General features: G+C 40.9%; 1 protein-coding gene across 1 annotated transcript in view; it reads left to right on the top strand.

Moving 5' to 3' along the window:
- The first annotated feature begins 1,240 nt into the window (after positions 1 to 1,240).
- Positions 1,241 to 26,337, top strand: part of kdm6bb (lysine (K)-specific demethylase 6B, b) — a 39,345-nt gene continuing 14,248 nt past the window's right edge. Inside the window, exon 1 of the mRNA XM_058790337.1 lies at positions 1,241 to 2,721. The gene's annotated coding sequence lies outside the window, so the exon portion shown is untranslated. The remainder of the gene's footprint in view (positions 2,722 to 26,337) is intronic.

Below are 26,337 nucleotides of genomic sequence, written 5' to 3'. Positions count from 1 at the left end.
TTGATAGGATGGGGATGGGGATGGGGCAGATGGGGTACGTGGGTGCTATGCACAGAAAGTCACGTAGGCAAGATCCCCTCCTCCTTTCACCCGCTGCCTCACTGCCTCAATAGCTCAGTATAAGAGCCTCAGTCTCAGTCAGAAGCTGTGGGTCTACCCAGCTGTGACCAGACACCTCCAGAAATGCACAAGTATTTTGAGTTCTCCTCTGTTTTTTTATCATCTTGTTCCCCTCTGTTCTTGTCCTCTACTATGTCATCCTGTCCTGTCTTATGCTCTGCCCTTCTCATCTATTCTCAAATCTCACCATCATATTTTTCCCATCATAAAACCTGTTATGTTCTATTATATCCAGTCCATCCATTTCCAACTTTGCTATTCTCTGTTCTCAGAATCTATTCTCATATCTAATTTATTCACTTATATTATCTATTGACTTCTCCTCTCCTGTTCCCATTCATTTTCCTATGCCCATTTTTTCCTTGCTTCTATTTTATCTTGTGTTATGGTATCTTTTCCTGGTCTTTCATATCTTGACCTATTCTATTCTATTCTATTCTATTCTATTCTAATCTATGCTGTTCTCTTCTGTTCTGTTCTATCCTATCCTATGCTTTTCATTTTCCTATTGCTATCCTATCCTATTCATACTCTTTCCTGTCCTTGTCTTATATTATTCCATTCTTTTCTGTTCTATTCTATGCTTTTCTTATTACTATTGTTATCCTATAATGATCCTATCCCATTCCTAGTCCTAGTCCTATCCTATCATATTTTATTCTGCCCTATTTTATTTCTATTTTTTCCTATTATATCCTGTTCTGTTTTATTCCATCCTTTCCTGTTCTTTCTGATCCTGTGCTATTCTATTCTATTCTCATGTCTTATGCTTTTCTTATTCTTACTGCTATGCTATCCTGCTATCCTATCATATTCTATTATGTCCTATGCTGCCCTGTTATATTCTATTATATCCTGTTCCTGTTCTTTCCTATCATATCCTGTCCTGTCTTATCCCACCCTTTCCTGTTCTTTCTAATCCTGCTCTATTCTATTCTATTTTATTCTCTTGTTCTATGCTTTTCATATTTGCTACCTATCATATCCTATTCTATTCTATTCTATCCTATCCTATTCATACTTTTCCTATCTTGTCCTGTCATATTCTATTTTATATTTTTGTTCCTATTAATATACTATACATATCCCATTCCTATTCTATTCTATTCTATTCTGTTCTGTTCTGTTCTGTTCTGTTCTGTTCTGTTCTTTCCAATCAGATCCTATCCTATTTTATCTTATGCTTTCCTATGCTGTCTTTTTCCATTCTATTCCATTTCTGTTGTTTCCTATCATATCCTGTCCTGTCCTATCGTATCCTATCCTGTCACATCTTATCTTATCTTGTTCTGTTCTATTCTATTCTATTCCCATTGATATCCTATATCCTATCCTATTCATATGTTTTTCTTCTGTCCTATAATATCCTTTGCATTTCTGGTAACACTTTAGAATAGGGAACACTTATTCACTATTAACTACGACTTTTCCCTCAATAAATTCCTAATTTGCTGCTTATTAATAGTCAGTAAGGTAGTTGTTAAGTTTAGGTGTTGGGTAGGATTAGGGATGTAGAATAAAGTCATGTAGAATAAGGCATTAATATGTGCTTAATTTCAAGCTAATAAGCAACTAGTTAAGAGACACTAAAATAAAGTGTTACTGCCTATCCTATCCTACCGTATACTATTCCCATTTTTTCCTATCCTGTTGTTTTTTTGTCTTCTGCTCCTCTCACTTATCACTATCACCTATTAGTGTCTATCATCTCCTATCACTTCTAATCGCCTGCTGAAATCTACTCTCTGTGTGTCAGACAAGTTTTCATAGCAGGTCATCCCTGATCCCTCACACCATAGGCTTACATTGAACAAGCAACTAAATTCATATTGTTGGGAACACTATATCACAGAGACTTGTGGGGTTAGTTTTCTTAATTTGGGTTGGTAAACAAACACCTACAACAACCTAACAACCACCTTAACTACCACATATGTATCAGTTGAGCTCAGAATTATTAATATGGTATCAGCGCAGGTTTTAATCCATTAAAAACTCTGTAGTGACCACATCCACCGCTACATGGAGAGACTATAATTATCCCATGATGAATTCCACAATTTCACATTTCTTCAATCAAAACAGATATAATTGAGCATATAGATATTTTTGAGGCTTTGAAATATACCCGATTCTTTCAGAAAATGGAGTCTTTTGCCACCCTACAGTGAGGTTTAAAAATAGCACATAGTGTGTTGGCCTTGTTCCAAAACACACACATACAAGGCAGACACACTCTCTCTCTGCCACTTTTTTTCCCTCACATTTCCCACCTCCAGGGCTCATATTCGCTGGTATACCTTGACTGACACAGTTTGCTCTCTTCTGATTGGATAAAGTGAGATGACTGACAACTGAGCAGAGTGCAGGAGCAGCAAGCACTGGCTCCGCCCCCAGGCTGTGCACGTGGATGAGTCTGCTGTGAACATCTAAAAATCAGAGAGAGGAGAGGAGAGGGAAAAGAGGGAGGAGAGAAGTGGGGAATAGAGGCGACAGGATTGACTTGGGAAGGAGAAAGGTTTGGAATTGCTTTGAAGGAAAAAGGAGGAGGAAAAACAGTAGAAAGAGGGGAGAGAAAGAGGTGAAAGAAGAGGAGAGGAGGTAAGCCAAAGATTTGAAAGGAAAAACCAACTCTTTATTTGAAATGTCTCATAATAGCTAGAGGTACATGCTTGTTTTTTTATGCGCAAATTATCATGGGCATGTGATTCCATATAGGTGAAGGTTGTGTATGTGTACATTACATGCACACTGATCAGCACTAAAGCAGTCATTCATTATTCTGACAGCAGTGTGTGTGTGTGTGTGTGTGTGTGTGTGTGTGTGTGTGGTAGCATTACAGATGCATTGCCTCAAATCATCGCCGGCAACTGTAGTTACTGGTATCGCTTTACACGGGTTCTCTGGTTCCGTGTGATTAAATAAATGCCATCATGACATTACAATCCCTATGGCATGCTAGTTTTCATATTGTAAGACTGACATGCAAATGTTGCTTCAAAATGCACTGGTTTTTAGAAAAGGACATCGTCTGTTATGCATGTCAACTCATAGAGGAAGTATGGCTCTGAAAATTACTGTTTACTTAAACAATCCACTGTATACTGTAAATGTTTCCAGGGGAAAAAAGCATTGTAAGGCTATTGTTTGCACAGGCCTGCAGGGGGCTTAATGGCACACGTGCCGTGGTTATCTCCACATACTGACCTACATTCACCGGAGCTTTACCACAAGCAGACAACCGTGAGCTGCTAAAATATCCTTCTAAAAATAGAAGCTTAACCCGAGTCATTTGGTAGAGCTGTAATGAATGAAACTGTGATGTCAGTTAAATGAGATCAGTTGTGCCTTGTAACCTTGTAGACTGAAATGAACCTTCCTGAGTTGAAACCCAGAATAGAGTTCAAACAGAAACAGGAAGTCTGTAATTGCAGAATTAATCATTTGTGAGGACAGCTTGGAGACTTGAGTCAGTTGTGTTTTTGGAGACCAAGTTTGTATGTGCTGAATCTTGAGCAGATTTGTTTTTCCTCACATAGTTGCGAAGTGTCTGCTGCAGCCTTTAAAAGAGGAAAGTTACTACAATTCTTGAAGAGCGTAGTCTTGTGTTAAACCTAAGCAAAAACACCCTGAAAATGTAATTATAGCACTCTTAAAACATAAACACAAACTTCCTTTTAAACTCGCATGCATACTGTGCACCTTTTACAGCTCAGCAGTAAATTGAAACATTATGTTTGGTTCTGGTTTGGACCATGGTGGTCCAGCTGTGTGAGTTGCAGTGGTGGTGGTTATTATGGTTTGGGAGTGAAGGAAACTTGGTTTTGGAAATATCCTAAAGTTTTGCCAATCCAAGCACTTCACAACCTCATATGGGAATCTGTGGTTCTGAGGAAACTGTCATTACTGGACCACCATCGTTTTGGAGCTCGTCAGCTAGTTGTGTACAGTAGTTCTACCTTGTGTCGTGTCTGCTTCATGTTTTATATCTGCCTGGACTGGTTTACTGTCAGGCTGCCAAGTAACCCTACAGTATGATCTCAGCAGCCTGAAAACAAACTTCTGATCTGGAACTTCTTTCAACTGATCTTCACCTGCTAACAGCAGATCTCTAAATTCTGATTTCAGTAGTCTGATCTCAAATTTATATGATCTCTTTTGTATAAATGCAAATGCCTGATACTTCTGATCTCAAACCTCTGATTTCATCAGTCTGATTGTCAAGCTTCTGATCTCAATCATCTGACATATCGCGAAAATCTGACTTTTTCCATTTTTAAGTGCTATAAATGGGTCCCTGGTGCATCTATCAACCCAGAAAACGTGAAAAAGGACAACTCAGTAATAAAAAAAGCCTTTCTCTGCAAGCTTGTGAAAAATTAGCACGCCAGATTTTGTTTCATGTTTCAGTGGAAATGTGTGGATTAAGGACATGTGAGCAGTGGATTTATTGTTTATTTACTGTATATCACGCTGCTGCCACATAGATCTAATGTAAACATGCGATTTCTTTCTCAGCTGTTTGCCTTTACAGACATAACTGACTGTTTTGTAACTTACGTGTGTTTTTGTACATTTTGTATATGTGGTTTTGTAACATAAACCTGTGTGTATTTGACAATAAAAGAGAACTTAGATTAGTACTTACATGCTGTGTGACAGCCGCTTTCTGTGTGCGTGCTTCGGATGTGTGCGCTCAGAAAACTGTATCTGAAATTTAAACTGATACAACGATAGACATGATGATCAAAACCAAACAGATGTTTTTGTCACTGTATTTGAGCTAGGTAGGAACTGAAAAGGGGACGGAGAGCAGCAGCCCATTTGCATTTAAAGAGGCATGCACGAAAAGAGTGTGTTTCTGCTTCCACTCAGTATAAGCATTTTCAAAATATTGTAATGATCTGTTAGGTTTTTTGCACAAAAAAACTAATAAATATGTGGAATTATAACAATCAGCCACTGTTGTGATTGGCTAACGTCACTGCATAGGAAACAGTATCAATGCCACACCCCCTCACTATTGCATATGAGTGTTTTGATAATGTTGCGCCCCCTACCTCCTTTTATAACGGTTTAGTAAGGGGCAGCACCAGGTTCAATAAACTAGTGCCTAAGAGATGTTATATTAAAAGGCCCCTCTGATGTCACTGAAAGAAATACTTCTCTTTTGGAAGGTTACTCAGAATAAAATCTATGTTCACACAAGTTCACTGGTCAAGAATAAACTCTTTTGAATAAATAAAAATATACAGAATTTAATTAAAGTTGAATTAAAGAGTAAGGAATAGCTGAAATTTAAATTTGCTAAGTATTCACACAATCAAGTCGATCTCAAGTTTGGTACAATTTAACCCCAAAAAGGGAAATATCACAAATGACAGCTTTACGGAATTGACCTCTGTGTCAAATACACTTCGAATTAATTGAGCAAACTAACACCCTTGAAATTAAATGTACAGAATAACTCACTTTGTGTTTCAAAATATTACTCTGAACACTCACATTTCTGAAACGCGCTGAATAACACTATATGAACTGATATTAAACACTGTGGGCCCACACACACACAGTTAACACACACGCACACTCTCACAACCCACCCCGGAGCAGGCCTGAATCGTGGCTTGAGTACGTAGTGGCCGTGGAAACGGAAAATTGGCCTCCTCGCTCTCCTGAAAACAAAAAGCAAACAAGTGTACCTGAATTACTTTATGAAGCGTTAAATGGTCGCAAAACACTGCGGTAGCCCTCTTGCAGATCCTCCTCCTGCACTGTTACTGGCAGCCAATGTGGGTCACACTCCAACGCAGCCAGAGGACCTCACGGTGATCTGGGGCGCTATCTGACCTCCCTCGGGTTGATTGCACGACAAATTCACAAAGATTTCAGTCCTTTTGTCCGTTCTTGAAAGTTATTTTTGAAGATAATAAGTGAAGTCTGTCTGAGCACTAGTTGCGAGCGAATGACGTAACCGCATCAACGGAAAAACCGTACACTCAGAATTCAAATATTAACAACAGAATTAACTGAACCACTCATGTATACACACTGACTATATATACTTCAAAAGTATTAATACGATGATCTATCGATTAATTTACTGTATTTTCTGCAATCTGTCAGCTCAATCGCTCCAATCAGCTCTCTCCTCAGCTGCACGTCTCTCTTCTCTCCTGTCCTCCCTCTTAACCACTCACATCTTTTATTTTTGCTGGGAGGGAGGGACTTAAAACATACAAACCAATGAAAATAAAGATCAACCTAACTCGTGGGGCAAAAGCAAGTTTTTACCTGTGCACCCCAATAAACTTTAATACCAATAACGGCATTCTTAAAGACACAAGCACACATATTTTGTGACTTAGAATATGAAGCGTTAGACTTCATTAATATTTCTGTTCTGAATGAGAGACTAAATTACACAAACAGTAAATGAAACAACATAACCCACTACATTATAGAATTATATATTCTAGTGGGTTACATGCTCCCCCTTCTAAACATCTCATGACCCCATGAGACTACTTCTCTTCACTTTAACTGTAACTCTGGGCTCCGTTTGAGCACTCACATGAGCACATTGAGTACACTGTGCCATAGGGTGACACCAAACTGTGCTACAGGGTTTCTTTTCTGATTTCCCACCCTCAACATTTATGACCATTCCTCTATGAATCAGGGTTAAAGGTCGGTTAGTGGGCCAGCCCAAACTTTCATAGCTCAATCTGACTACAGGTCTTCTGTTTCTTTTGGGGCGGAATGGACAGGCTCTACTACCTCTCTGGCAGTATGAACTGTACTGGGATCTCCCCCTTCTAAACCAGGATCTCCCATTTCTTCTGGACTCTGATCTGGTAGTTCTCCATGGCCTTCTTCAGTGAATGTAGGCTCAGCAGCTTCTGCATGGGGTCTATCCAATTCACCTCTACGGTAAACTATGTCCTCCTCCTCAGCAAATCCATCTTGTGCATCACTCTCTGGCCAGGGCTGTCTCTCTACCCAGTTTGGGTAGTAATACCACAGATCATCCTCCTCACTTTCAGACTCAGTTCTGGGTGCACCTTCACTCTGTGTCACATTCCTTCCTCATAACTCTTTTCTCTGTTTTCTCTCCATAGGTCTTGTCCTGGTCTTCGGCAGCACAGAAACTTTCCTTGGGTCTTCAGGAATGGACAATCTCACTTCACCCCCAACGGGTAAGAGATGATCTCTGTGTAAAGTCCTTACACCTCCCATCCCTGATTCAGGTTTCAGACGGTATACAGGTAAGTTCTTCAGTAGACCTTTAACCCTTTTCTACCACCAGGTTTCCATTTGTCGGTGAGTTTGTGCTTTCCAGTCAATTCCAGATTTTTTATCAGCACTCGATCTCCCACTGCCAGAGTCTGATGTTTCACTTGTTTGTCATACAACCGTTTGTTCCTCTGTTGACTTTTCAGGCCAGTTTCAGTTGCTAACTGATATGCTAACTGATATGCTCTTTGCGATATGACTTCATTCTCTCCACATACTGGTGATGGTTACTGGCTCCCACCCCGTCAGGCGACGTCCCGAAACACAGATCCACTGGCAGACAAGCCTCCCTTCTGAAGAGCAGATAATATGGTGAATGCCCAGTGGCCTCGTTCTTAGTACAGTTGTAGGCGTGTACTAATCGATTAACGTGTTGACTCCATCTGCTCTTCTCTTGATCCAGCGTATCAAGCATGGAAAGAAGCGTTCTGTTGAACCTTTCAGGCTGTGGGTTGCCTTGGGGATGGTAGGGTGAAGTTCTTGATTTTCGTATCCCAAGCATTCTCAGCAGCTCCTTTATGAGACCACTTTCAAAATCCCACCCTTGGTCTGAATGGATACGAGATGGTAAGCCGTAGTGAACAAAGAATTTGTCACACAGTATCTTCGCCACTGTTAGAGCTCTCTGATCTCTAGTTACAAACGATTGGGTGTAACGGGTGAAGTGGTCTGTGATGACTAGGACATTACCCATGCCTCTTGAGTCGGGTTCAATTGACAAGAAGTCGATGTACACTAAATCGAAAGGCCCACTGCTGGTCATGTGATGTAAGGGTGCAACCTTCTTGGGTAATGTCTTGTGTGCTATACAACGGCCACAATTCTTGACATAATGTTCAATGTACGCACACATTCTAGGCCAATAGAAGCGATCCTTCAGGAGTTCTGTAGTTCTCTCTACTCCTAAATGGCCTGAATTATCATGCAAGGAACGCAGGAATTGAGACAAGTACTTTTCAGGTAAGACTAGTTGTTTCTTTTCTCTCCCACAGGAACTTTTGGTGACATGGTGCAGAAGTTTGTTCTGGATCATCAACTTGGGACCTAGCAGAGCAACGGTGGAATCAGAACTCTTGGCAATGGTAAGTATTTTCCCACACTCCACATCTCTCTTCACTTTACCAATTACAGCATCCTCCTCTTGCTTTCTTTAACTCTGCATGAGTCAGCTGTTCCATAGGACTAATACCAAGGGCTGTAGGACAAGAGAAAGCCTCCGGAACGCTCTGAGGTGAAACCCCTAGCTGGTCGCAAGGATGACTCTTCGCTTTCCGTAGTTACAGCTAATTGACAGATGGCCTTCATCCCAGACTTGGATATCTCTTTCCATCCAGATTCAGGGCTTTGATTCATAGGGATAACGAGACAGCACATCTGCGTCGATGTTGTGACTTCATGGATTGTACTGCAAACTGAAGTTGTAGGTTGACACAGCTAACCAGCTGCCTTATTGCACTCAGCTTGGCAGTGGACAAGACATAGGTGAGTGGATTGTTGTCAGCCTTCACCACAAACTGAGCGCCGTATAAGTAGTCGTGGAACTTGTCCACTACGCCCATTTGAGTGCCAAGAACTCCAACTGATGAATGGGGTAACGTTGCTCAGATGCACTCAGTTTTCGGCTTGCGTAAGCCACGGGTCTTAAACCATTTGGGTGTTCCTGATTCAGGACAGTGTCCAACCCATTCATGCTGGCGTCTACATGAAGGACATACAGTTTTCTGTGGTCGGTGAAAGCAAGTACTGGTGCATGTGTGAGGGAATGGATGATCCTGTGGAAGGCTGATGTACGTGCGTCAACCCAGCACTCTCCAAAAGGGTCGGATTCCTTGAAGTACTTTGTTCCATCCTTTGCCTTCTTGTTGTGACCAGATGTTGGCAGATACCCTTTGGTGAGTTCGGTCAACAGCCTCTCAATGTCTGAATAACCCTTTATGAAGCACTGATAAAACCCACAAAAATCCAGGAAAGATCTCAGTGACTTCAGGTCGGTGGGCATCATCCAGCAAGTTACTGCTTCAATCTTGGCTGGGTCTGGTGATACTCCAGCAGCTGACACAATGTGTCCCACGTAACAGACTTGGGACTGGAAAAACTGGCACTTGTCAATCGTGACTTTCAGGTCACACTCTCGCAGACGGTCTAGGACTTTTAATAGTCTCTCTTCATGCTCTTCAAGTGTGCATCCAAACACAATGATGTCATCGAGGTAGACTATTATTTGGAGGAGGTGCATGTCACCAACAGCTTTCTCCATTAACCGCTGGAATGTGGCTGGAGCTCCGGTAACCCCTTGCGGCATCCGCTCAAACTGAAAGAAGCCAAGGAGGCAGATAAACGTTGTCTTCTCTTTATCTTCCTCCGCCATGGCTATTTGATAATATCCGCTGTGGAGGTCCAGTACGGAGAACCACTTACTACCAGCCAAACAATCCAGGGCGTCATCGATCCGGTGAGTGGTGTACTAATCAGGGACTGTACGAGCATTTAGAGTGCGGTAGTCGATGCACATCCTGATTGCCCCACTCTTCTTCCGTGCAACTACTATGGGCGATGCATATGGACTCCTTGACTTAATGATTCCTGCCGCTAACAGTTCTTTCATATGGCGTCGTACATCCTCGATGTCCGCAGGGGCAATGCGCCTGGAGCGTTCTCTGAATGGCTTGTTGTCTCGCAGCCTGATGTGATGCTCGACCCCGCTGGCTAATCCAACGTCCCACTCATTGGTGGAAATCACATCTCCTCTGGCAGACAACTTCTGACGCAGTCTCCGTTCCCAGGCCTCAGGAATAGATGACTTGCCGAAATCAAACAACTTTGGGTCTATTACTTTGGAGCTGTTGGAGCCTACGGAAGGCACTGTGTGCATGTCTGTGGGATACACATGGTTGACTACTGTTCCTGCAGGAACAGAAATATCCTTAGATATCCTTAGATATTTCGTTATGGACCAGGACTTAGATATTTTTCCCATTTCCTGTGGAAGATGGAAGTACTAAAGGGGTTATGAACGTTCCAGCTGGAAGACTGTCCTCCTCAGCTGTGTCTACAGTGAAGATCTCAGTTCTCAGAGGCTTGTCAGTCTCCGTTTGACAGACAGCATGTACTTCCCCTCTGGGTGGAACCACACAGTCACCAGGTCCTATACACTGGACTTCTCAGTTTCTCAGTCTCTCGCAGCTGGTTAGTAGTGTGTCGGGTCTGGATTTTCAAAGCACGTACGACACTGGATCCCTCCATACCTTGACTGAGCGCAGCAAGTCGTTTGAAGAAACTGGCCTTGGTACCAATTGACCTATCGGTAAGCCCCTCCCCTCGAACGCAGACTAGCCAATGGCAGTCGAGTATCAGTTGCAGGGTGAGCGGAACTCGGACATCTTTAGGTTTCAGTGCCATAGAGAAACATTGGAAGATCCGAAGCTTGCATCGGTTTTATGGGGTTTATGCTTCAAAAATGGAAAAACGATGTGTCTGGGGTACTCGTAACACTGATTCCAGGTATCCTGAGAGGATGGGCGATATAATTTATTTTATTACATTTCCTAAATCCAAACAAAACAGAGCAAAATGTCCCTAAGTATTCACCCCAATACAAATTAAGACAAAAACGTTCATTTTCTGGTTGTCATACACTCATTAAGTTACAGTTTTCATCTGCTCAAGCAGAACGTTAATGTTATTGTGCTTTAGCAAGGTATCTCTGGCTATAAATCCCTCCATGGAATATTTAATTCCCATTTGGTGGCCTTCTGTGTCCAAAATTTTGCTAAAACATCGTGGGACAAGGTTTTCACACTGTAGCTGTCATTGAAAGACAGTGAGCAACTCTGTTTGTTTGTCCGAGGAAGCAACAGTAACTAAGGGGGGCGGGGCTTACCGATAGGTCAATTATGACCGGCACTTGGGGAGGACCTTGAGGATCAGGGCATATGAGGGCCAGAATGGACAGTGACTCTTCCATGCCAGTAACAGAAACAGGAAAGGTGACATTGACAACTTACCCCTTATATGGGTAACTGGATGAGCTGAACCCCCATATTGACAATCCAGTCAGTGGGTGAACGGGCACATCTGGGAGATTTCTAGAAAACCAGCTGTCAAACACAGTCGTCACCTGTGATCCGGTGTCTAGCAGGGCCTGACATACGTGTCCATTAAGCTTCACTTCCACCATTGATGCTGGTCCAACTAGGCCTTTGGGAAGACGGCTGAATTCATAGATGTCTGTCTGACTCTTCTTTGAGAAACAGGCTTGGTTCTGGGCCTCTTGGCTGTTGTCCTCAGTCTCATACTTCTCAGTCTTTGCTTGTTGCAGAGAACAAATCAGCTTTTGAATAACTTGATCACAGTTTGGTGGAGCTTGACATTTTGTTGCAATATGTCCGTCCTCTCCACATCTGTAGCAGAAGTAATCCTCTCTTGTTCTTGCTGACTTGCCTTTCAGGGAGGTGGAAAAAGTGGAGGGTTTTGGCCGCATGCCTGGAACCTGAGGTGAGTAGAGCTAACACTCATAATGGCCAACTGCTGCTGCAGGTTTTGGACCTGTTTTCTTAACTCTTGGACTTCAGCATTGTTAGCTTTTTCCTTCTGCTTTATCTGCTTTTCTTTAGGTTTAATTACCAGGGATGAAGTAGACACTGTTTTGGACTCACCTCCACATATCTGTGTTCTTAACTCTTGAATCTCGGCCTTGAGTTCTTTGATGACAGAGGTGTTGGCTCTTTCCTCTTCATGGTTATGTATGGCTTTGGCTTTAGCAGACATTCTGTGTCGAGATGCCTCACTCTCCTCTGCCTCACGTATCTCCTTCAGCAGACTCAGAAAAGAAGGTGGGTGGTTCTTTCTCTCTCTTAGTCGTAGTTGGAGCAACATCATGTCCGAGTTCACTACCCCTCGAATAAGCTGTTCAATTTGTACTTTATCCACGAGTCCTGGAGACAATCCATCACGTTCTACTACTTTGCTGAGAATCTTCTCTATCCTTCTCAGGAATTCAGAGAGAGTCTCTCCAGTGCTCTGGCACGTGAGACGAAACTTGAAATACAAGTCCTCACCAGACTCAGATGATCCGAATGTGCTCTCTAATGCTACTGAAGTGCACTCGCCTCAGGATTGGAAAACCGGACAGCTCTTATGATCTCCAACGCAGGTCCCTTCAGGCTTTCTACAATTCGTCGTCATTTTTCTTTTTCAGAGCATTCACACTCGGTTATCATAAGCCTCGCTTGTTCAATCCATGTCTCCATATTCTCCTCTCCTGGGAGGGTAGGAACTATGGCTAAAAACATGCGCAGGTGTCTGTATGCGGTATTGGCATCACGTGGTTGCTTTACAGTCTTTTCCAGGACCTCACCCATGGCACGTATAATGGACTCACGGGAATTGTCAGTTGTGCTGCGGGGAGTGAACAATGTTTGTACATCACTGAGTGATTTACCTTCTTCCATTAGGAACTTACCAAGTCTGTCTGTAAAATCTTCAGAGACAGTGTCAGTTACAGGTTCCCTTGGTTGGACTGCTATGATTGTCCATGGCTTTTTCCTCTCTCCAGGTGACACTTCCGGAGGAAGGTGTGCGTGGTCAATGGCTTGTCTGCACTTACACAACACCAACAGACAACGTGAGGTAGGTCCTTCTCTTGTGTCTCTGACACAAACTCTTCCTAGGGCTTTCACTGTTTCCATTGCCTCTTCCATCTCGGCCACTTCTGTGTGGACAGGTACATTTATCAACATTAAAGCATGACTCTCATTAACACCAACATCTTTGCACCAGCTGATTAACTCTGCTTGCAGGCTGGGGTCTTTCTCAGAGCCATGATAACTGTTTATTTTACTTCCCAGTTACTTAGAATGAGATGGCAAGATGTGCTTGGGCTTGGCTGATCTGATCTGTCTTCTTTTTTCAGGAACTCATCAGTGACTTATCAGAGGGAGATCCCGGACGAGCCCCCAAATTGTTTAGCACCCCCTACTTCCTTTTATAACGGTTTAGTAAGGGGCCGCACCAGGTTCAATAAACTTGTGCCTAAGAAATGTTATATTAAAAGGCCCCTCTGATGTCACTGAAAGAAATACTTCTCTTTTGGAAGGTTACTCAGAATAAAATCTATGTTCACACAAGTTCACTGGTCAAGAATAAACTCTTTTGAATAAATAAAACACTTGAAGTAGAAAAATATACAGAATTTAATTCAAGCTGAATTAAAGAGTAAGAAATAGCTGAAATTTAAATTTGCAAAGTATTCATACAATCAAGTTAATCTCAAGTTTGGTACAATTTAACCCCAAAAAGGGAAATATCACAAATGACAGCTTTACGGAATTGACCTCTGTGTCAAATACACTTCGAGTTAATTGAGCGAACTAACACCTTGAAATTAAATGTACAGAATAACTCACTTTGTGTTTCAAAATATTACTCTGAACACTCACATTTCTGAAACGCGCTAAATAACACTATATGAACTTATATTAAACACTGTGGGCCCACACACAGTTAACACACACGCACACTCTCACAACCCACCCCGGAGCAGGCCTGAATCGTGGCTTGAGTACGTAGTGGCCGTGGAAGCCTCTTCACTCTCCTGAGTTCAAAACAAAAAGCAAACAAGTGTACCTGAATTACTTTAGGAAGCGTGAAATGGTCGCGAAACACTGCGGTAGCCCTCTTGCAGTTCCTCATCCTGCACTGTTACTGGCAGCCGATGTGGGTCACACTCCAATGCAGCCAGAGGAACCCCAGACCTGGGGCGCGCTATCTGACCTCCCTCGGGTTGATTACATGACGAATTCATGAAGATTTCAGTCCTTTTGTCCGGTCTTGAAAGTTATTTTTGAAGATAACTTTAAGCACAGTCTGTCTCAGCACTAGTTGCGAGCAAATAACGTAACAGCAGTAACGGAAAAAAACGTACACTCAGAATTCAGATATTAACAACAGAATTAACTGAATCACTCATGTATACACACGGACTATATACACTTCAAAAGTATTAATACCAGGGCTTAATTTGTGCCGGAACAAGCCGGATCCGGATCCGGATCCGCACCTCCGAAATCCGATCCGGCACCTCATTTTGTCGGATCCCCCTCCTCACGTGCCAATGAAAGACGTTTGTGCTGACCTATAGTGTGCATAATATGAAAAATCCTCTATAATGACCGTGCTTGCGGCACATCTACATTTGAAATAAAGAACCTGAGCATGCAAAAGACGCGACATGTGAACTGCTCTGCTCTCACAAGTCATAATGCGCAGATCCAATAGCCTATACAAATGTGTTTTCTTTCTAAACTGTTCACATTTACTTAAGAAAAAACCTGGATACTCGCCAGGACGGCCATTTTTGCGTAATTTTGTGTGTATTTGGCCACTTAAACTCAACAACAAACTATGAAAAATAGCTCAATATGATACTTGCTAGGTGGCTTTGGATGTGACTGTGAGCCCTCAGCCTTGAAACAGCCTCTGGAGCGCGCAAGTACTGACTGGCTTAAAAAGACGTGCAAATTATACATTTTTGTGACGATGCAACAATGACCCGATTAAGCAAGTGACAATTTTGTCGACTGTCCTGAAATGCGAGCGAAAGTCTTGGATCAGCGTCGGCGTGCAGCAGCTCGTTGTATTGCAGACGAGATGCGCTGATGTGAAGCCGCTTTGAGAGAGTGAAAGAGAGAAGACGCGGTCCAGCTGAATCACTCACGCTGTTTTCAAATGACTGATTTATTTATTTTTAATTAAAATTAATTAAATTAAATTAATTTAAATTATTCTTAATTAAAAAGCACAACAACAATAAAACAGTAGGTTACAATGACAAACTAGCTTACATATAATTTATTAACAAAAACGAATAAGACGAGGCATAGGACACATCACATGCTGTATTATATACGACTAATAAATTACAGAATGTTTACCAAACACTGAGGAATCAAATAAATAATATAAAAAAATAAGGAAAGCCTCCATAGCTTAACGTGAGGTAAACAGCAAAGATAACAAGCTTTTCAAAACGAAAACAAAACGAAAAACTGCATGTTTTTTTCTACAAGAATACCAACATGTTCACCTTCTCTGGTTTAAGAAGCAGTCTTTTACTTTAGTTTGAAAACCAAATCCTCCGTTGCGCTCAGTCCGCTGCGCGCACCTTTGCGCTCGTGCTGATGCAGCAAGTATAAACCAGGCTCTACACCTGAAGCGCTCGCGCTGAAAGCACCTCTCTTCACGTGATCAGTGAAATCTGACTACAATGGGCATAATTGACAAGCGTTTACTTTCTCGTGGGCGGGCGCTTGTCTGAAGTTTAAAATCATTGGTGTACCTGTAAGCCAATCGCATAACAGTTGGTTGTGATGTATGTAAAGCACCGGCTCAGCCGCCTTGAACTTCCGCTGTAAACACAGGTATGCGGTGAAAACAAAACCATTGAGCGAAATAACGGAGTGATGATTGCTGTGAACGACTTTTGCAGATTATGTGAAGTAAATCTACGCATCCACAATTATCGCCTTGCCGGACTTTGGTCTCCCCAGTTTCTCGCTGCCGATCGGTAACAGTTGATAATTAAACTTTTCCCAAAACCTGTCAGAAGTAGGGCCACAACATCACCTCCATTCAAAATGTGAACCAAACACTCTTCTTGTTCGGGCTTCAGTTGGCAAATGCCGGGAATATTCTCCACAACAGAGCGAACAGCATCCCGTGTCTCCATGTCTGCTGTCGTTTTAGATTTCCCTCACCTAAACTACAATCTTAAATTCGGTGCTTAGCGTCTACGTCACGGCTCTCAGCCCACCCTCTGTTCGTTGATTGGCCGGCTGCTGCGGAGCCGGAGATAAACTGGGAGATTGTCTACTATATCAGAATGAGTACAGAAGCGAAATGAAATTGAGCAGAAGTACGAAGTCTGATGTAGTCAGGCTAGTTTTTCATGTGCGAACCCTAATAAAAGCAACTGATGCACGCTGTTAATCACTTAAACTTGTCCACCAATGTGATCGGCTGAATGCTCCATTACCCCTCCCTCCTCTAATCACATGCCTCTAATCACATCACCCCTCCTTGTTCCGGGACCTCGAAATTTACAAATTAAGCACTGATTAATACGATGATCTATCGATTAATTTACTGTATTTTCTGCAATCTGTCAGCTCAATCGCTCAAATCAGGTCTCTCTTCTCTCCCGTCCTCCCTCTTAACCACTCACATCTTTTATTTTCCCAGGAGGGAGGGACTTAAAACATACAAACCAATGAAAATAAAGATCAATCAATACGATCCGGGATGCCATCAAAAATAAACTATCCACTTGTTCCTTAGACTGGGATCCTTGTGATATCTGTACAAAGATGCGAACAAGCTATTTAAACCAAACGCGTCAAAGCAAATGTTCTTTCATGCCATTTGTCCAACTGACTACAGACTCAAGCGCGTGCACTGTGTCCGAAAGCGAACGTGCATCTGTATACTGTATCCAGTGTAGGCAAGATAGCGGCAGTGATTGTAATTTCTATTTGCTTTTGAAACGATGATAAATGCGAGTGTCGCATCGCGTAATCAAGGCAAGTGTCATCCATTAGGTGACTTGATGCCAGTGGGCGGAGCTTGCTCTGGAGGCAGTGTTTATGCAAATATGTGTACCCAAGTCACTTCATCTTGCACCTCAGATCCAATCAAGTAATTTTTGGAGCTTGATTAAATAAATACTTTGTTTATAATGAGGGGAATGTTTTAACCTATGAAACTTGCAGGATGTTTTAATGGTACAAAGACCTCTAATATGCTAAAAGATCAAGGCAAATTTGAATTCTCATGTCATGACCCCTTTAAGAATCCGATATCAAATCTGATCTCAATCTACTGATTTAAACACTATGATCTCATTATTGTTCAATTTAAATTGGTGAAACAAGGTGAAATCCAACTCCAATTGTAACAGATTTTTCTAACTGACTGGAGGGGGGAAAAAAGGTAAATTACAAGAACTTGGCTGGAAATTTGCTTACTTCTGCAAAGTACTAAATTGCTGAAACCAATGCTTGGCCAGTGTACAGTTCTTTAACCTGTTTTTATACCTGTACTAAAAGAGTTACCCTCAAATGTCTGTGCCATTAAACTGGATTGTATTTAGTTAGCTTGACACTGTAGCAACACTAACTTGCCCAGCAAGATTCTCTTAAAAACGGCTTAACCATATCAGCTTAACTTGTCCTGAAACAGAAGACTAACTGTAGAAGTGCTTTCTAGCAATAATGAGAATGGGCTCTATGCACGGTCACTTCCGCGTTTTTCCTCAGGACCTTTACTTACATCCGGTGCTGTGCCAGAAGCCATTGTTCTTAACAAAGAGCTTTCAAAATGGCTGAAGAGAAGATGACTTTTCAGTTTACAAGACCTTTTCAGCTGAGATGATAAGGTAGGAGTAGACTGTAAATGTATCACAGTCTAATACTGTTACATTATCTTTTCAAGATACACAATCATAGTGGAATTATTGTACTGTTCATAATGTATGCAACATTATTTATGGTCAGTTTACCCTATACCTTTGTTTTTGTGTTTTGTTCCTCAGGAGAACGCAACGAGCTGCCTGACCAATCAGTCCTTCGAGTGGCAGAAGTGTTTAAAAAAAAAGACCATTACACTATCACAGTTATTAGTATTTAATGTGTTAGTATTTTACATAACCATTGCACTGTATCAAAGTTCCTTATATATATTTGTTTTTATATATATATATATATATATTTACATGTTTGGATTACACTGGTGAGCAAGAAACAGTATCGAAGTTATATATATATTTACATTACATTCAATTTACATTTTATATAACAGTTTGTACAAATAAAAACACAGTAATTAAAGTGCATTGTGTAAGGCCAGATCTCTCTGTGGAAGACTGGCTGAAAGGTGGACCATGAAGAGGAAGAACTCATCAATGGGCTGCAGAGACTGACACTGTCAAACATACATTTTAAATAATTATGATATATACAACGCATGTAATGTGTGCATCAAGAGAGAAAAATAAATATAAATAAGATTTATTTTCTATCTCTGTCCCAAACGATACAATATAAATATTTACCAGTGCATTGCTTGTTATTCCAAATTCACTCCTCATTATAACTGTCCCTTGCTCTGGTCACACGAACCATGTTGTGGCATGCAGGTTCACCAAGTCTCCAAAAGTCCATTGGGTGCAAATCACAAATCTAGATGGGATGCGAGACGTGTTTTCAGAATTTACATACCACAAATTCTAATAACAATGCAAGTTAGTTTGTTTACACCAAACCTGAAGGTTAATTTAAAAATGTATGATTGTAATGTATTGACATTCAAGTACTTATTTTTTTATTTTTAGGTGAATCATCTAGTTAACACATATTGCCCAGACCCACAAAAGAGGTTTTAAATAAACAGGCAACTACAGCGATACTGTTCACAGGCATACAATGTGCTCGGTAATATAGTGAATGATTAGGTCTTACCTAATGTATAACCACTTATTGCGATTTTCTTCATCCAGGGGATGTTGCTGGGACACGGGACACAGCAATAGCAGGACAAACCACCTTCACGGATGTTTAAACTTTATGGAGCTCTTCGTTAAATAAGTTTTGTATTATATTTCTGTGTTATACTTACTGTGTTATATTCTAACAATACAATTTATAAATATTAGTTTATAATAATCGTTCACTGACAAAAGATTTTAAGCGGTCTGAGGTTTAACCGGAAATACGTAGGCTACGTCCCGTGCATAGAGTCCATTCCTCAAGGAAAGCTAAAGTGTATTTGTGATGCATTCTAAATTGTGTCCTGAAACATTTTGGAATGCAACAATGTTTAAGGTTCTTGTGTTCGCATACTTGCGTAGAGTAGGTTTTTGGACATAAAATGCGTGATTACCATGTATTACAATAAGAACACATTTCTTTACATTTCTCATTAAGAGTTATAATGTTTTGTTTCTAGTCAGTCAACTGTAATTTCTTCCAGGTGAACAAAATCTTATTTACTCTGCAAGGTTTGCATGTGGTACATGCAAAAGAGGGAAAGTCATCTAAACAACATGCAAACCCTCATATCTGAAGTCACTGAATAAATCGGACAATGTGAACCAGACAAATAAATCTTCATAAGCGGCCATGCAAATTCCTCAAGTGCACATAATCTCCCTCAGGAAGTTTCATGCACTTCATGTTTGCACGTGTTTTTCTTCTCAGGTGAGATCGTTGTTTTGAGCTCAGAACCTCTTCTGTAGCATTGAGCTGATGTGCAGTGAACAGAGTTTATGATTGGTTGCCTTGGAAACATACTGTACTCTTTAGGTGTGAAGAGAGAGAGAGAGAGAGAGAAATGAGGATAGCATGGAGGAGAGGGAAGGTGGGGGAGGGGCTGTACAGGGAAAAGCAAAAAAAGGAAAAGAAATGAAAGCAGACTGGCTGGTAGAAGGGGGTTGGGCTAGCTTCTCTCAGCACCACTCTCTACCTCTTTCACTGTCTCTCCCTCTATTTCTCTCTCTCTTTCTGTTTTCTCGTACCATTCCTTCCCTTTCTTTGTCTGCTGAAGGAGAAGGCTGGAGAGGAGGTGCAAATGTGAGAGAAACCGAGAGAGTGTGTTGAGAGAGAGGGGTAAGAAAGGACAAGACAGAATGGACTAGGCACACTCGCCTTTTTGACAATAGAAGCTCATTTCACTTCCTGTCTGTCAGTGGCATTTCGTGAGTAAATCATCTCACTCTTTTTGTCTGAGTGTGTGTGTGTGTGTGTGTGTGCATGAGTGCACGTTTTGTCAGAGCTGTCATCCGGTACTTTTAAAGGTAAAGGTGAAACATTTAAAGGTACATTGCGCTCGAGCATTGGGCAAACAGGAAGCAGTGCCCTTCTCTTCCTCTCTGACTTGCAAGGTAAGAACGCTTGTGCGTCTCAGGAGAGAAACACTCATCTCTCCTCTCCAATACCACTTAAATACCGGCCCCTCCGGCTCACTTTTTTTCTGTCTTTGTGCTCCATGTGGTTTCTTTTCCTTTTCTTTGTGCAGTAATGTGACTGACTGTGAATGCTTTGCAATAAATCCAGTGGAAGTCTCTACAACTTGTAAATTGTGAAGTTAGCTGTAGAGGAGATCCTTCTGTACATAATGCAGTTGTGTGCGTGTGTGTGCGTGTGTGTGCGTGCGTGAGTGTATGTGTAATACAATAGCAAGCCGGTCTCTACTGAATACTTTTGTACAGGAAGTATGGTTATTATAGCTGGTGATCTTGATCTCTGCCATTATGGCTCAACACAGATCTAATAAAAGACACCGCCTCGGTGTGTGTGTGTGTCTGCAGTGAACTTTCTCAGACAACCTTCCCATGAGCAGTATCACCCATAACTCTCTCTGCACAAGAGAGATTTCCTCAGTTTGTTATCTGCCGAAGAATACCCACATGTACGCATTACGTTACCCTCCTGCGGGGCCCCATGGTCACCTGTCGTCCCTGTTGGCCCAATTGCATTAGCAGCACCTGCAAATGAAGATGGAATGATAAAAGAGAAGAGAAACAGAGACGGAAGCATTGGCATAACTCCAAGAGTCGTAAAAGAATTGAAAATAGTTGAATGACTAATGTAAATATCTGCTTAACTTTAAGATCTCCTGCAAACTTCAAGTGTGTTATACAGAGAGTTTTGCATTTAAAGGGAGGTGGCACCCAAAAATTAAAATTTAAACATAATTCACTGGAACTGGAATGGTTTTGAGTTATCTGTGGAATCACGTTGTTCTTTTACAGATATTGAAAGCTTACAGTATATTGACAAGGGGAGTTCAGAAAGTGACAAAAAGGTCATAGAAGTACCGTAAGTGGTACATACAGTACTATATGGCTATTACGTCTTCTTAAAACATAGAGTATGATGAAGTGAATGTGAATTTCAGTTCATCTTCAATGAAAATATCACTCTTCATCTCTAAAATCTCATTTGGACTTGTGCATATTTAAAAGTCTTGTAAAGAAGCTTTGAGGCAGAATTGTTGTCATTGACACCAAAATCCATCGATTCATCAGGGGTGAGTGATATTCGAGGTCTGAAATAGTGAATAATAACCTGAGTTCCTCTCACTAAATCACAGAAGACTATTTAGGTGGCTTTACAGGAAACTTACGGAACACGTCATTTGCACTTGAGCGTATTCAAACTTGCATTCAGCACAAACAATTTTCAATTTTTGGTCCACTGTTTCTTTAACAGGCAGGAGTAGAGAGTGTGTGTGCATACATGTGAGTGTGTTTCAAAAGAAGACTTCTATGAGAGTTTGTATGTCTTCATTTTCTCACAGGCTTACCTTACATCAAAGGTATTTTCTATCAAATTAGTTTGTCCCTAGCTGCCCTATGTTTAATGACCTAAATCCACCACCAAAAGCATCCAGCCTGTTACAACACACACTCTTGATCTGATATAAACCTCATGTATGAGAGCAAGTCTCTGTCTCTGTTTATTTAGAGTAATATGAGATATGTGTACATGTCAATATCTGCCTCTCAGATTGGATATCAACTCATAAACCCACCGACTGTGACCCCAACAGCTGCAGTAGCATGTCAATTTTTTAACGACTTGTAAGCGTCAATGGCGCCACTACCTAAGCGTGAAAGAACAAGACAGAGAGACAGAAATCCTGTGAGAAATACTCTCAGAAAGCGTGGCTGATCATTTGACAGCGTAGTAGAGAATCACGTTCATGCGGTTACGCCAACGGTCCCACATCAGCAAATATCATGTGTTTTAAACAAAGTTTTCTCCACAACAAAGTCCTGCTTGATGTGAAATACGCAAATAAAAGACGTCTTACTGATTAGGGTTACGAAACTAAATGTCGTTCTGCGTCTGAAACTGAAACTGATCAAGTAAACCTCAAATTCTCATACGTGATATATGCCGTTTTAGATTGTTGTCTGTGTTTGTGTCTGTAACACCATCTGCATTTTGCTTTCGATTTAGAGACACACAACATATCTAATTTAGTTGTTTAAACAGGAAACCCCTTGCAGTTCGGCCTAGCCGCTTTTGTTTACGTCTGCAGTGTGCGTGGATTTTTTCGCTGAATATTGAGTCTGAATTTCTCTCATATATCAGTCCGTAACACAATCTCGCTGCTCCCGACAGCAGTGGCGCCCCTATCTTTCCCTTCCCACTCTTCCTCTCTCTTTCCGGCTGTTTGATTCCTGCTGTGGTTCCCCTCTGCTCTCATGAGATATCTGTTTCTGATGGACAGTCCGTAGACTCTTTGTTTTCAACTGGATTCCTGGCTTTACTGTTGAGTTTTACGAAGAGTTCGAGTCACCGTAATCAATGTGGATTCTAGACTGTGTGGCTTTCTATAGAGTACCAAACTCTGTTTTGGGGTTTTAAAAGGGTCATATCATTAAATTTTATGGAACTGGAACAGATCCAAGTTCATTCAATAATTTAATGAGGAAGTCTACTATTATTCCAAGATACCAGAATAAGAAATGTTAATGGAAATGAGTAAAATGTGGGAAAGTCTGCCAAAGTTTTTGTTCTTTCTGGCTTAGCATATCCTTCTGGATCCCAGCATTAGGGAAAAAAGGGAATAAGTTTATTTTTAACAAGATCCCTAAACATTTCAGTCTGATTATAACAGTTCATGCTGCAAATTCAGTATCTGTACATGTTTATTATGTTTCACAATGTAATGTAGACTCTTATGAAGTAACAAGGACGCGCTAACTAAATAAGACATCACAGCATACCTGCTGTTACTCATTTCTTATGCAAAAAGTCAGTTTACATAAGAGTCCTAAAGGCACAACAGATTACAATATTGACTAAATACATACATATACTAAAATTATGAGTGTTTTTGTTGCAAAAAACCTTGATTAACATTATAAGTATGCCTCAGAGAAAAAGAAAAATATGATATGACCCCTGTAGAACTATGATACAAAAGCAGAATTACTGTGGTTACTGATATGGACTCGATTAAATTAAGAAGAGCAAGATATGGGATAAAAAGAAATTTAAGACGAACATTGCTGGACAGCCTTAGGCCCATTATTTTCTAATGCAATTCCTACTTAATCTAAGTGCATGTGTGTGAAACTGGAGAAACTCATAAAAGCTTATAGGAAGAGGAAGATGCGTGAGTGGAAGCTCTTCGGATGATTCTCCAACTGTCTGTCTGCATCGCACCTCATTTGAATGTAATGCAAAAAGCTGTACTCATCCATGTGATGTGAGACTCTTCACTCATGCATCCCAATGAGGCCCGATAACAACCACAATCACAATTGAACCACTTGAAATCATTCATGTAGGCAAGACGTTTCAGACTCGTTTGTAAAAGTGAGATATTTTTCAGCAGCGTATGTATGTGAGGTCACGACCACAACTGCACAACAGTGTCACATTTTTACAGGAAGTCAGAACCACTTCCTTTCCAACGGAACAGTTTGCTGGGTTTCTATGGCTACCTATATTAGCAGCACGTCATAAAAATGTTGGCATACATACACAACCCACTTGTGCACATCAGTCTTGCATCATTGTGTTTTGTACCGTCGCTGGTGAAGGCACGCTGTAAGAGTTTGGTTTGGGCTGAACAGGTGTGATGTACCTGGATAGGTTTGTGTAATCTGATATAACTCAACCTGTTTGACAGTGCATTGTTGGTCTGTTTTAAAATTTGATTACAATAGGACATGACGCTTACATGAACACTGGCAAATAAAAAGGACATTTCACAGAGGTGCTTTTCGAAGCTCAGGAGGCTTAATGTAATTCTCAGTTAAGATTCGTTGAAGTATCATCTTTGTCTCAGAAATTTATCCAAAATTTCCTTACAATCAGAAAAGATAAAAACAAATGAGACAATAGTAGACATGCAGTGAACAATACCCTGACTCTTCAAAGCTTTATAATGCAAGTGAATTTGCAAGTGACAACATTTTGACACAAAATAAAGTGCATCCATCCATCGTAAGTGCTTCACACGGCTCCGGGGAGTTAATAAAGGCCTTCTGAAGTGAAGCGATGCATTTGTGTAAGAAAAACATCCATATTTAAAACTTTATAAATCATAATTTCTAATTTCCACTAACTGGCATACTTGGCTTCACAAGAGAGGCCTTTATTAACTCCCTGGAGCTGTGTGGATCACTTTTTATGTTGGATGGATGCACTTTTTGGGGCTCCAAAATCTCGACCCCCATTCACTACCATTATAAACTTGGAAGAGCCAGAACATTTTTTTTAATATAACTCTTGATTGTTTTTGTCTGAAAGAAGAAAGTCATATACACCTAGGATGGCTAGAGGGGAGGTAAATTAAATTTTTGGGTGAACTATTCCTTTAAAGTCAGGATGAACGGAAGTAGCAACAGATATTTTCTTCCATATTGCAATGTACATTTAAGTGAAACAAATTATAGGAAGAAAAAATTTAGGGTGGAGGATTGGTTTAGCTCATTGCTTGTTGATTGGATGAAGCCAGATCTGAATGGAATGCCGGTTGTAAGAAAGGGGTGGGGGTTAAGTGAACTAAATGATTGGAGAAGTCCAGCATACATCACATACATCAGAAAGAAATTTCGACTTTAATCAGCTTCAAGCAAAAAATCTAAATCAAGAATTATTCAATCACATGACTTTCACATGACATCTAGGAATGTATTCAGTAAATAGGTGTGTTCGACTTGAAGCGGCGCTGCGTAGTATGATCAACCTCAAGTGAGCGTAGATGTTTTTTGCACCTTTTTTTTTGTTTTTTTGTTTTTACAGTCCAGCATTTTTATGCTAATATTGAAAAATGTGCATTAAAATATATAGATAAATAAAATAAACATGCCTATTGTTCAGATCTCTTAAAATTCTAGAGAATGAGCATGTGACATTTCTAGGCAAAAGTCTCCATGTGTTCTCCATTTAATCTCTTTGCTGTTTATGAGAAACAAGAGCTCTCAACATAATAGATGGTCTATGGCAATATGTGTGTGTGTGAGAGAGAGAGAGAGAGAGAGAGAGAGAAAGAGAAACATGCAAATGCTTTTTCATGTATTATACCTGTACATCTAGCAAATGTGTTCAAGTGTATATGTTCAACTGAGTATGTGTTAAATGCGCTATTATGAGATGCAGATAAGAGGTGAAACAGTTGCTCTGTCCTGATCTCAACCAGAACGTTTTTACAGTATGAGAGCTGAGCTATTCATGGGCCAAAGAAGCCCTCCTTTAACCTCACACACGCTTGCACACTTGTTACACTTCTTCCTATGATAAAGGACAGTTGGTGTGGGTGGGGTGGAGCGTGGGGGGCAGAGATAAGATGAACAGGAGCCTGTGGATTGCTGCAGATGCTTCGGGTTGAACTTGTTCCAGCGTTGCACGTTTGATCTGTTGCCTCAGTTAAATCTAGAGGAAGTGTCAGTCAGATGCCAGAAAATCTTCAAAGGTGTGTGGGCGACGTGAAGATCACAATGAGATTTATTTCTTTGACAGTTAAGGACGTTGTGTTGTGTTTTGCAGCACATTATGCATTGTAGCCACAAATATGCTATAGAGTTAGCATACTTGTGGCTACCATGGAGCCATGTTGTCTTTTCTCTCAGGAAACTGATACTGACCATAATTTACAAAAGTACATCCTGAAGATTTCCTTTCTGCTGTCCCCTCCCTCACTTGATTTCCGTCTAACTTCCTGTGCAATGACTATTGCTATTGCTTAGACTAAAAGTTTGTCAGATCCCTAACCCTAAGTATTGTAATTAAACCAGTAATTTGCCCTGCATCGTTTGATAGGGACTTGAATGATACCTGCTGGACAATTACAATGGATGGAAAATCCCATAGATTTACATTGAAGGACAATCCACTCTACTAATGTTCT

This window comes from Onychostoma macrolepis, chromosome 10 (assembly GCF_012432095.1).
Source record: "Onychostoma macrolepis isolate SWU-2019 chromosome 10, ASM1243209v1, whole genome shotgun sequence".
Taxonomy (NCBI): domain Eukaryota; kingdom Metazoa; phylum Chordata; class Actinopteri; order Cypriniformes; family Cyprinidae; genus Onychostoma; species Onychostoma macrolepis.
The sequence above is the reverse complement of the archived record's forward strand: the minus strand, read 5'-3'. Positions and strand labels throughout refer to the sequence as shown.